Source organism: Ambystoma mexicanum, chromosome 9, assembly GCF_040938575.1.
Source record: "Ambystoma mexicanum isolate Mex_15411 chromosome 9, UKY_AmexF1_1, whole genome shotgun sequence".
NCBI classification, from domain to species: domain Eukaryota; kingdom Metazoa; phylum Chordata; class Amphibia; order Caudata; family Ambystomatidae; genus Ambystoma; species Ambystoma mexicanum.
The window spans coordinates 1,018,694,793-1,018,708,782 of NC_090931.1; the positions used below are offsets into that span (position 1 = coordinate 1,018,694,793).

The following is a 13,990-nucleotide window of genomic DNA, read 5'->3' on the forward strand; positions in this document are numbered from 1 at the left end:
CGTTACCAAAATGTGCAACTCCTACCTGACTTGCCCTTCAACCAAACTAAACTAAACCCTTGTGTATTACTACCCTTAGGTAACGCTGATGGTCCGCTTATCTAGGGTGAGGGGGATAGTATAAGAAACTTGCCCTATCTCTAATCTTCTCTGGTCAGATTTTACAGTCAATTACTTTTACTTAAAAGGCACATGTCATAAAGAAACAAGATCATGTGTCGTCTGCTTTCACAAATGAAATAGCTTCACTTTTATTCACTTTCTTTGTTTAGCAGGTATAAAAAGTACTAAAAGGTTACCAATTTCTATGTATGCTCATGTGAAGACACAAGACTACACAAAAGACCAAGGTTACTTGATGTTTTGCCCCAGACATTAAACCAGAGTCTTATTTACTTCAAACTCTTTTCTTAGTGTTTTTGGAATGTACTACCATCCTTTCTCAAAATACAGAAAGGGTAAATCAACAACCTTTTACCATTACTATGGTCAATTTTGTTTTAAAGGTCGGATCAGGCCTACTGGTTTCAGTGGACTGTTCTAGTAATGCCACTTTCTTCAGGGCCACTGTTGCAGCACAGTGTTGTGTGCAGCACCAAATAACATGCATCGTTTCTTTTTTTCTTTACTGATGTACCCCATCTGTATTGAAAAGGAACGGGGTATGGGGATTGGGAGGAGACACAAATATTTTCTTAATTTAAACTCCTGTGTCTTTATGCTGTTTCTAGCATTCAAGATCAGGTAAGAGTACAGGGGTTCTTACACTCATCTTGTTGTCCCATGGGTTGACGGTTGCGTGTTGGACAGAGCAAATGTAGATCACTTCTTCTTGGAGGCCATTAGTTGGACGTTCCAGAAAAAACATTACCGTGAATCCCTAGGGTATTGCGGGCAGACTTTTGTCTCTATTTATTTTAGTTTTGACGTTTAGTGCTTGGTACAGGAGTCGCGTTTTACAGGTGCAACTCGTTACACATACAAATATATATCAGGCAAGAAGAGAGTGGCATTCATGCCCAAGAGGTAAGGGAAATCCCTGTTTATCCGCTGCAAGGCATCTTAGTAAGTTGTCTTACCTGTTGATTTCAGGTTCGGAACTTTCTGTTTCTTCAGTGCGGTCTGCTGCAGAATCTGCAGGCCGTTCCGAAGGTTCCTGCTTATTACTTTCGTTTCTACCGCACATGCGTGAGGAAATGAAGGGTGCAGTAAGCGAACCGTCGATTTCACACGCTCCATCTTTGGATGTCTAATTCGTTATGGGAAACTCATCAAAGCTGACAATTTCGGTATACCATACTCATATGTGGTCATCTTCATGTCAAAATATGTATGTTTTGCTCCTGCCTCTCTTTAGAAATGTCTAAATTCACAGATTCAAAGGGTAATTCAACGGACCAAAATCATTGTCATTAATGGATGTTCACTATTGTTATTCCATAAAATATTTTCTTAAAATATTATTTATGAAATACTTGCCAAGGAGAGTATTTTGTCAATGGTAAAATGATGGTCTAGTTTACCCTGACTGTCATCTGAGTGTTGGTATATGTTAAATAGCTATTTGCTTCATAAAATAACGGGATACTAATTCATAATGTGGCAAGTGTTTGCCAGCTCGTGGTTTCATTGAGGCCTATTTTGTCTGTTGTTAAACAAAAAAATCCATAGTTGTTCCCTTCTATAAAGCAGATTATGGAGTCAGTTGTGTGAAATGTTCCACCATTGGTGCGGTTAATTTCTTAGATCGGATGCATGAACAATGTTCTGCTAGTCTTGTTTTTATGGTGCATGTGGTCATACCCACACACCGCATTAGGCATGGACAGGTAATGAGTTAAATGACATTGTTACTATTACAGTTAGTAAAGTTTTTCTGGGTCCAAGGGTTCTGCCACCCAATGTCAATGGTTAAAGATCTTGCTGCATTGGTGCAGGCACTACATCCACCACATGGGGAATGTCCTGTTGGGGCAAGCTGGTTCCAAAGTGTATTTGGCTTTGATTCCCTTGGCTCTTTATACGTGTGGATTAGTGCATCACGTAGATTTTGCCTCTTTTTTATGGTGAATCTCGGTTTTTCTAAGTTTGTTCCGCCTACATTGAGAATCGGCCACAATTTCAAAACTTCTTTCCTGATTTTGTTCATCATTTTTGAAAAACTTAGTACTGCTGTAATATTCCTGCTGTGTTCCGTCCTCATGTTGGACAGAACCCAGCGGGAATATTACAGGAGTACTAAGTAGGTTTGTCTGTTTGTTTCCGCCTACATTGAGAATCAGCCACAGTTTCAAAACGTCTTTCCTGATTTTGTTCATCATTGGTGAAAAACTTAGTACTGCTGATATATTTCAGCTAGGTTCCGTCCAACATGAGGTTTTTAGCATGGGACAAGGTGGGACTCTCGAGCACAGCACACTCCTGGGCTTCTTTGGCACAAGCTTACCGTTCCTTTTCTCAGTATCAAGGCCTACTGTGCCCATATCTCTTCTCATGCAAAGTCTCTTGCTTCAGAGGGCCTGATCTTTCAGAACAACAAAAGTTTCTTCTGATAACCTTTACATCGGGTGATTACTCTTCACCCTTAGATCCCCCTCATCCGGGCTCCAATCCTTTTCTCAGTCGTCGGCCTCCCTCAGTTGGGCTCAGACCAACCAATCACTGTGGACATCCCTCAGTCGGGTTCATACTTGTCATCACAATGTTGCTCACTAAGCTTTTTCACAGTTCAACAAAAAAATCCTTTTAGTCCCCTTAGGTTCTTCCTTTTACCTAAGTCTGGGTCTCAACCCCCAGTCATGCTTTCTCTAAAGCCCCCAGTCAGGGTTCGCACAGTTGTAATATTCAACAAAGTCTTAATGTCTTTTTAAACAACCCCTATGGTTAAGTGAGGTCCCCCTCAACCGGGCTCAGACCTCCCAAGCACTGTCCAATCTTTAAACAGAGACTTCCAAAGGGTGATCTCGTCTCACTGGGTCTCTGTTAGCCTACGGCAAGCACGGGCATCATACCTTCACAGTTCACGAGGCGTTCCCCTCAGCCAGGCGCACACGCCTGTTTCATAATATAAAAGTTCTGCAATGTGACAAGGACTTTTCATTGTACAAGGGATTAGACTTGACCCTTGTATGACCACCTTAACACCTCATAACGGCCTTCCCTATGGCCTCTTGGTTCTTGTAGTTTTCTTTAGATAAGTCACAATGTTCAACACAGTCTCTTTGCTCAGGAGAGGGTTACCAGCGACAGACCTTCGACTGAGCTCCCACGTGGCGCTGGACCACATTATTTCTGGTACCAGTCTTGTTCACAAAAGACTTCCGTCTCTTAATCTTCTTAATGTTGCCACTGCAACCTTGAGCCCAACACAGTCCGGTCGACTATCAGGTTCTTCCGACTCACCGGCTGTGCTGAACAAGGATGGAACCAAGATGGCAACCTCGTCTCCCTGCCCTGGCTATCAGTGTGGGAGTTTGCCATGTATCGCTGACATCTGTCGCACCACCTGCCAGCTGCGATTCCCGGTTTTATGTTGCTTTCATCTGAGGCTTTGCGGGTCTGGGTTGAAAAGGGCAAGGACAACTCCCTCCTTGACATCCTTTCGGTCTCGCCACCTTTCTCCTCCGTTTGAACTGCCATCTTGGAATGGCTGCTTCCTCATGCATTCGGCTTTGCTCGGAGTGTGCTCTTGTGCTCTGCTTTTTATCCCTATGGGGAAGGGAAAGGGTAGTGAGGTGTGTAGTCGTCAGCAATTGCATCAATTCAAGACATTACAAGATGTCCGACCTCTAAATCGGTAATAGATCCTTATTTAGGATGTGTCACTCTCTTTCAGTCTGTAACCATAGAGATGTTTTACCAAATTTAAGTCCATCGTCTGTTTTTACACTTTTTAATGTGATCAAGCGGTGTGTGAGCCGCGAAACGCGTAGTTGCTTGCAGTTTTCTTTTTTCCACAGCACGAAAAATGGAGGAAATTATGCTGTTGTGGACTTCTGTGGTGACTTCCTTTCTGCTGTAAGGACATTTAAACTTGTCAGCTGCTCTTTGGAGTGCATTCCGCACACCGTACTTATGTACGTTGGTTTTCAAATATATATATATAAGGAAGAAACGGGTGCCTCATAAAACTAATCTTACTTCATCACAACAATGCACTATTGAACGTTTGAGTGCCATGACGGACTGCATTATCAAACCATCAGATAAGGGCATGAATATCGTCCTCATGAATCATGATGATTATATCAAAAAGGCCAATAGACAACTACTGAACAAGGACTGTTATGCTAAATTACTAAAGGATCCATCTGGAACCATGAGTGACAAATTAGAGCATCTCTTACAGACATGGAAAGAGAAAGACCTGTTGGATGAGGACATTTGTTCTTATCTACATCCCAAGTTCCCAGTTATTCCGACTATTTACTTTCTGCCTAAAGTACACAAGAGCCTTATAAGGCCTCCTGGCAGACCAATAGTCACCCTATGTGGTGCCTTGCTAGAAAACACTTCGAGATTCATTGATGAGTCTTTGATGTCCTTTGTTACTACCTTGCCTTATTATCTTCGTGACACCAAAGATTTTCTCAGTCGTATAGAAGGTATACCATGGGAATCTACTTTTCTATTAACAACACTTGATGTAGTCTCTCTCTACACGTCAATTAGACATTCAGATGGTCTTAAAGCATGTAAACATTTCTTGCATACCAGATCTTTGAATTACCTCCAACATTCTCAAATGATATTGGAAATGATTTTGCTTTGTTTAACTAATAATTGTTTTCTTTTCAACAAGCAGTTCTTCAGGCAATTACAAGGTACTGCTATGGGTTCTACATTTGCCCCCTCCTATGCTAATTTGTTGATGGGCTGGTGGGAGAAATGTGTTGTATGGGATCCTAGAAACTGTCAGCACACATCCAAGAATGCCCTATGGCTTAGATACATAGATGATTTGTTTATCATTTGGGAAGGAACTAGTGCAGAATGGTTGGAGTTTGTCGCAGTACTCAACATCAATGATCTTAATCTGCAGTTCACGGAGAGCCACAGCAAGACTGCTATCACATACTTGGATATTCTTGTTAATGTGGCTCAAGGTGAATTGACCACTTGTCTGTTTAGAAAACCTACTAGTTCTAATATCCCTCTTCACGCCAAGAGTAATCACCCTACAGCTTTAAAATGGAGTATCCCCTATGGGGAGTTCATTCGCATACGCAGAAACTGTTCCAAGATCAAAACCTTTGATTGCGAATGTACCCTCATGGCCAACAAATTTAAGCAACGGGGTTACCCCAAAAAAGTGTTGGAGAGAGCCTTCCATAAAGATAGAGCGATTGATCGCTCTCTACTTTTGTCAGCTGTCATCCCTGAACATAGAACCACAGACACCAGTGAGACACGTCTTATCTTGACTTATGGTGAGGGTGCCCACAAGATTCGACAAGTCATGCAACGTCATTGGCATATCCTTAAATCAGACGAGCATTTAAATACTATTTTGGGAGATCGCATTAATATTACTTTTCGCAGATCTACCTCATTTAGGGATACCTTAGTTCCCAGCTTTATGAGGCCTATTGACAATGCATTGACCGATGGTTGGTTAAACACCAAACCACGAGGCTTTCATAAGTGTTCCAAATGTAAAGCCTGCACTTATGCAGTCAACAAGACGTGTTATATACATCCTATCCTGGGTAACAATGTTCAAATCGCATCCAGAATCACTTGCGATACAGAATTTGTGGTCTATGTTTTGAATTGCCCTTGCAATATGTGGTATGTGGGCAGTACAAAGGGTAAATTGAAGCTGAGAATGCTGCAACACATAAGAGCCATAAGAAATGTTGATCCCAACTATCTGATGGCTCTGCATTTTCAGTCTCAACATGAAGGTAAATTGGAGGGCTTTTCCTTCTTTGGTATTCGGACAGTGCCTAAATCACCCAGAGGTGGTAACTGGGAGTTAATGTTGAGACAACTGGAAACTAGGTCCATTCTCGACCTTGAAACAAAAAAACCCAGGGGCCACAATCTTGATGAAGAGTTATATACGTTTTTAGGTACCAATTAAGTATACTTTGTGAATTTTCTTGCACCTTTATGCAATACTAGGTACCTGCAATGTTCAAGAGTGACCCCTTGTGTGTTTAATATTTGAATACTTTTCCATTCCGGTCCACACTCTTATGTATTAATGTACATTAACTCTTCTTTCTTCTTTTTTTTATTGATGCATCTTACAGGTTCTTTCTCCAAATGATTGTGAAGCATATCTTGCATATGATTGTTTTTAACATGATTTTTTGGAGGGTATTTTCCATTGATATTTATCACTTTGATCAATATTTTTGTATAGCTTGGTTTTAGGCTTCTCAATTGCTTTTTTACTCTGTCCCCATATCTTGGTTTTTTGTCTCGCATTGTCTCATTGTCGATTGATTATGTGTAGCTTGGTATGTAGTCTTTTTAAGGTAATAATTTCCCAGTGATGTTATTTTCCTTGCTGGGCTCATCGAGCGGAAAGGGTCTTGAGGATTTTTTTATAGGGAATAGTTTACCATTCATGGTAGGTAACTTTAAGTAAAGTTTTTTGCACTTGCACTTTATTGGGGATAAATTTGTTGTCTACTTTACAGCCGTCCATGGATGCACGTTTTTCTGTTGTTCCAGTCGCATTGTTATTTTATCTATTTGTGAGATATATATATTTATTGACTTTCATTCTTTTATCTATTTGATTGTTAAATCGTATTATGTGACTTAGTATATGCACCACACATTTAGGAACATATTTGTGCATCCATGGACGTAGAGCACTGTGCATTTTATCATTGCTGTTGTCTGGACATTTCTCTCCTTTAAACTTTTTCCCTATTTTGCTGCTAAATATTATGCATTTTAACAACTGCTGCTATTGCACTAAGCACTTTAAATTTGCTGCTAAAGCACTTATCACTTTACATTGCTGCTAAAGCACTAAGCACTTTATATTGTCTCAAGACTGCATTATTATGTTCGATTTGTATTACACCTCGCATATGTATGCGTAAACTTAGACCTACATGACTATATATCTTTGTTTATTCGAGACTAACGTTGGACACTTAGAATGGCTACATTTTGTCTAGTAAACACATCATGTTGTGGGGCTGCTTGGACACTGTTGAGGTAATGGCTGTTTCAGACGTTATAACGTGGACAGACCTACAAGGCAGGGCTCGTCATATTTGGCGGTTGCCCTAGAATGGCATTATTTTTTTTAACTTTATTTTTATCTTGGGTACCAGCCTTTGTTGACAGACATATCATTGGAAAACACACGTTTATATTGAACGATGTGTATTTATATATATTTATATATCCTTTTTTATATATATTTTTTCCTTAGACACTCGTTATGTACCTGAGGTTTTCTTTTTGCCATTTTTCTTTTTGCCATTTTCCTCCACAGTCCTCGCAGCCAGCACATCTGTGCAATTGTTGCTATATTCTTCATCATATAATATTTGGTTGATGTATTGACACCAACAATGTGTTTTAATTTTATTTTATTTTATTTAATACACTGCATGTTGCAGTGCTTTAAATGTTCTAAAATGGCTGCCATGTGTTCATCAATTTGTACCACCTCGTGAATGGGGACATTCTATGCACTTGTATCATAGAGGTTTTTAAAGCATATATAAGAAGTCCTTCTTCCATGAAACACCCTACCTACGTGAACAAGCGGTCAGTGTACCGCGAAACGCGTCGTTTTGTATCCAGGCTTTCCCTTTTTGCTGCACCTTTTTATCAATAAAGAAACTTTGTGCTGCCTGGACTTGCTGCCATGCCTTTTCCTTGCTGAGACTGGATTTCGTTTCTCAGCTGCTCTTGGGAGTGCAATCCATCGAATCTTGCCCTGTTTTAGGGCATTTTTTCTTTTTTTTGAAAATATATATATATATATATATATATTTTAATTTTTTATCACATATTGTCGTGCACACATCCTGTGATCTAGCTCAGAGTTTTGTTTTTGTGCTCTGATGCCATGCTGAATTAAAGGGCCTTTTGGGCTGAAACCCTTTTTTGGTGGAATTGTTTGGGCCTTGTATCTATATCTATACACATATTCAAGGAAAAAACTTTGGTTGCCATGGATGTTAAGGTGATAACTTAACGCGACATAACCCCTGAAATTCAGCTAAAGCCATCTTAACATCGCGCCCTCTGTTGCGCAGCCTGTGACCACAATGATGACATCACTGGTGGCATCATCTATGACATGCACAAAAGTAAATGTATTAAAAAATTGGATACTATTTAAAGAGTACTTTTACATGTACAGTATGTGTTTTATTTCAATTTTAACATGTTAATCACTTACAAAAGACACACAGAAAGAAATGTACATATATGTACATGTTTTAAAGAAAATGTGGAATTTTAAAACTTTTCTATTAATATATAAATTAAGAGTAATAATAACTTGTTTCTCAATACCCGTGTCTGGAAGCCTTAAAATATATCCTAATACATAGTTGTTCCTTGTTTTAAAGCTTTTCTCATGCCATTTAGAACATGATACGTGTATACATTTTTCTTACAATAACACTATTGAGTATTTACATATGTTATTTTAAAAATGTAGTAAATAATTAGGGTTCAACATGTGTCTCTATTCCTACAAATTGTGTTGTAAATGTATGTGCAGATTATACTATAGTGATTATGTCTTAGATATGTTTGGCACAAACAGGAACATTCTAAGCAGTGTACTAGTTATAATTCAGATATCATCTTTTACCAAAGTACTACAAAGGAAAGCTTCAAAAGTAGTGATATGATGCATGTGTAACTGTTTAGTGTTTTAAACAATGTACTCATTGTTATGAACTATTCTAAAATGCTAATGTCACATATGTAGAAACTTAAGGGTGGCCTAAATATGGGCAAATACTAGAGTGCTCTTATGTCTGATGCCATTAGTTGGCCTCTCTTTGTCTGCTGGTCTGTCCATGGCGGACCTTCCCGGGGCGGCTCTGCCTGGGGGCGCACTTCAGAATTTCAGCCAAAGATATTAGCAATACATTTTTTTGAAGTTCCTATATATCTATTGGGGTACTGGGATGAGGAAGAGGGATGTGGGGATAATGGCACAGATTACTATGGGGTAGTGGGGAACTATGTTGAGGATGTGTGAGGTGTGGTAGTGGGGGACTAATGAGAAAGAGTGTGGTGGGGTAGTGTTGGACTATGACAAGGAAGAAGGATGTGGGGATAATGACATGGATTACTTTTGGGGTACTGGGAGGAGGAAAAAGGATGTGGAATAATGGTGAGATTTTCACTGCCGATGTGCCTCCTCTGTTATATCACATCAAAGCTTATCCACTCAAAACAAATGCTAATGAAAACATGCATTGGCACAACTCGATCTTTTGATGCACACTTTTGATAAAATGTCATGAACCAATTTAACGATTTTAAAGTATATCCAGCACCCCCCCCCCAATCAATACTACGCAATTCAAAAAGTGAAAACCACAGCCCTTTGGACCCTTTATATCTTTTGAAATGTAACACATATTTCCACAATTGTTTTCAATTGTTTAGGAGCGTGGCAAGCAATCTCGTTTGGAGAATTTCATGATGATCAGTCTTACGGCTCAAAAGTTATTAGGCCTAGAGTTTTCGGATTTCTAAAGTATGATAGGTTTCATTAAGTACTGGATAAAGTGGCAGGGAAGTAGAGTTGAAAAACAAATGTAAGAGTTGGAAAGAAGGTATACCTTCAAGGAACAAAGATTCTCAATCTTCAACTGTTCTGCTGCCTTTCTCTTCCATTTTCTAACAAGGCCAGGATGCTTTCAAGCTACCATCATGTGACTGTGCACTAAATCTCCTATAACTAGTGCAATCTGGGATTATTTATTTTCCAGCAAGTGCCATCAGATGTATTACTGCTGACTGCATTGAGTGCTCCTAGATTTCAGTCCTCCACTAGGTGTCACCTCTGCAAGGAATTAGGCTGCACTGATAATCTTTACTTTCTCTCTAATCCGCAGAGAATATGGATTTACGGGCACATTTCGCTCTTCCTGATTCTCTACCTGATTCTCTGGTAGGGTTGTGGGTTTTCTCTTTCTCTTTGAGCTACAACAGAGCATAATAGAATTCAGGCTTGTTAGGGTCACAGTGTAAACTCCAGATCTAGACTAGCTAGCCGACATGGATTGAACTTGCTTGATGAATTAACAAGTAGCAAATTGCACCAGCCCTAGAAGATCAATCATTTGGGAGATGGACCTATTACTGCTCTTTTGGTATCAAGCTTCATTTGAAGATTTCCATGAAGGGTTTACTTTTTTTTATTGCCAAGATAGTTGTCGATTCATTCATAACCTTATTTTTAGAAGGGTTGTTATTGTGCATTTTCCAAGCACATTGCTAGTGAACAAAATGCAGTTTCAACAGGCTTAAAAACAAGCATTTCTTAAACGTTTCTCATGTATCAAACATGCCTAGCTTTGTTACTTCTTTCAAAGATTTGTTAATGAGGTGGGTTCTTTGATTGCATTGTCAAGAGAGCTTTGATATCCCTTTTTTGGATGTATGTATTTGAATTCCATCCGCCACTGTTGGTTGGTGTATGCTGGAGTAGCCTGATAAGCTTTGTGTGCCTTGCCCATCTGATATCCCATGGCCTAGTGTGTGTCACAGATACAAGCCATTACCTTGAAGTTAGGGACAGTGTTGAAGTGGAGAACAGAATGGCAGATGGGTTGGATAGTTGCTGTTAGACTGTTTTGTGCAATTTCTGCTGTTTTGCTGCAAGTCATCATCAGCTCAGTGTTTGAATTTTCCAGTACAGATATTGCAGTTGCGTGAAAGTTTTATAAATCGCTCATCATTTCAGTACATCATATTGAGGTTTGCTATGCACGTCGAAAAGCTAGGTGAAAGGGCCTACCTATTGAATCCTTTAGGTGAGTTTGGTGACAATATTCTTTAAGCTGATCTTGAGGGGTGTGGTTATCAAGTAATGAAGCATTCAATACCCAAACCTTCTCTGAAGCCATGACAACAGAATGTTGTATTAGTTGAAAAGGTCCATGGTAAAGGAAAGGTCTAGTTTAGCAAGAAGCAATGTTTCTCTGTATTTGCTCGACAACCCACGCTAGTCGGAGCCAATACTTCCCCAGCATGATATTCGCCTCAGTATTGTGCTATAGCTGCTAGACTAAGACTTACATTTAATGTAGTTTAGCTTATTTTATTTAAAAAAGGACCAATGTACATGCCAAGGGGGCTCATTTGATGCTAAATAGTCTAGGCGCAGTGGTTGTATCTCCAATAGATATGACAAAATGGCCATCCAAAGTTAGTGGGCATAAACCAGACTTAAATGCTTCTTTTAAAATGTAGATTATTCTGAAAGAAGTGAAGATAATTCAGGAGGGACAGGTGCCAGCACAACCTAGGATCTGCCAACCTTCCTCATATGACAGGATGGGGACATAATTAGCAAGTAAGGCTGAGAAGAACGTGGGGAGTGTAACTGGGCATAATGGGAGAACATTACCCTGAATGTGCCAGTTAAAATACAGAATGCTTGAATTTTATTTTCTTATTGACTGCATGGTTTCTTATCTGTAGACCGAATATAATGTTATCAATCAGCGGTGCACCCGGCTTGTGAATGTTTTTCAGTCTTTTTATGACGTGATGCAATATGTGCATTTAGAGAACATTCCAAGAACTAGGATGACAGGACTCCGAGACTATAACTGTTATTTGTTTAGTTCTGACTTGAGAAAGGCATGTGCTGTTAACATTTATTTGAAGCAAGTATTGGACAGTGCATTGACAGGAGAAGCCAGCAAGATAATTGAATCAACTTTAATGCCATGATTTTTGACGACCATGACCATTTTCTCAAAATTGCACACTAGGCATACAACACATACTTATATACATAATAAACCCTCCTGCCCCTCAAACCCACACTTTCACCTCATTGTGTCTCAATGTATCTTTTCACTTAATTATTCCTGTCTCTATTGCTACATTTATCCTTGCTACTATTCTTTACTCTAGACTGCAACCTTACCAGGGATACCTTACATATACATGGTATCCTTGGTAAGGTTGCAAAGTCCCTATACATAGGATAAGATCACAATGCTGTAAGGGTATACACGCATTTCACCGCAGTACTTTTCATCACGTGTTTTTTCATCGCTGTTTTTATTTCGGGAAAAAACTCATTGTTTTTTTTTTTTTAGGGGGGGGTTAAAAAATTAAATATATAAATATATGATTGTGGGTGTAAGGGAATAAAACGGCGATGAAAAAACCTGCAATGAAAAATACCGCGGCGAAATAACGTAGACCACTAGGGTGGTGATTTGCACTGTATTAAAGACTCTTACCATAGCATAATATAATATAACAGGTCTGTGACAATTCATCTATTTCGGCTGCTGAACAATGTAGGTAATAGAAGGTTAGGATTTCAGTCACTGAATTTCAAAGGATTCTATCTAGCAGTACATGGAATCTGACATGTAACACTAGCTGTAGTCAGTATGTGTGGTGTTATTTGTCCCATGGCTAGATGCTGCCTTGCTGCTACCTTTTGAAAACCATTGTATGAAGTAAATTAACCACTCAGGCTAACTTACTAAGGTCAATTCTGATAATATATCAGTTCACATCGTTAGCCCACTCTTTGTGGACATGCATGCAATTTCTAATTGATAGAAACAACAAAAAGGAGATTTGCAGGAGCTGCTTGGTTCAGCAGGTAAGGCACAGTGTTCTCAGAGACTTTCATTCTTACGCTATTCACCTCCTGTTAGACAGTCAGTGGATTATGCTCTTATAGTTGGTGGATAGGCAATCATTTGCATATTTTGATTAGCAGTCTCACCTAAGAAGAAAATGATGTAATGAACATGGGGCATGGATAGTATCTTCACTTACATGGCCTATCCAGAAATGCCTGTAGTGTTCATGGTCTATGGATTGTCACATGTGCATGCACCGATGTACAATTTGTTTTCACAACCGATCTAAAAATGTAAGGAGGATTTAGATGGCCATGTTCCTGGTGCTTCTAATATGTACTTGGACAATGGCAATTTGATTACTGTTCATTGAAATATATTGCCCCATGTAAGCTATGCATAACAATAATACTTTTAAGTTTGCTTATGTAAATAGACACACATACTCCAATATTAGAATTTTTTAATAATAAATACCTTGTATAAAAGTACTATGAATTATCTCAATAGAGTAAGCCAAGCCACACATGCCACAGTGTCACCCAGTAGCCATCACTGGAGGTTCACCTCCAGTTAAGAGCCACATGTATAAAAGCATTATAGGTGTGCAAATTAGCCCACATGCAAGCCATTCGCTCAGAAAATAGTATTTTGCTTACAGGGCAACAGTACTTTATACATACATTCTTCAACCCAAGACACAGTTCTCAAGGATACAGGCAACTGCACACAATTGCACCCTTATTAGAGAACATGTCAGAGCATTTCACTTCAGTACATGAAATACAAATTATTGGAATCGTTTTTTAATGAGTCCATCCAAGACCAAAACTTAATTTTGATCCTGCAAAAGACTGTCGATGTTAGACATTATTTATAATCCAATTGTCTGCATGTATCACAATCTCATTTTGTTCAGTGTTCATTTACCAACAGTAATGTACCCCAGCCATCTAATACTATTTTTTAATCTGGCTGAAGGACAATAACAATTACATTTTGAGCCTTTCCATAGATCAATATTTTCTAAGTAACCAGTGACGATGACAACGGTACTAACATCCTCATACTACTTATTCGTTTTGGAAATTATAAACACTCCTTTCCCACTTAAAGCAACAACTGCAAGTTTACTTTCTCAACACCAGCCATGGTGTAATATTGGTCTGAAGTTTCTGTGTAGTAAACTAAGGAACAAATAA

At 39.1% G+C, this 13,990-nt stretch overlaps 1 protein-coding gene across 7 annotated transcripts in view; it reads left to right on the plus strand.

Moving 5' to 3' along the window:
- Window positions 1–13,990, plus strand: part of LOC138488896 (sodium channel protein type 2 subunit alpha-like) — a 1,049,646-nt gene that overhangs the window by 691,311 nt on the left and 344,345 nt on the right. The window lies entirely within an intron of this gene.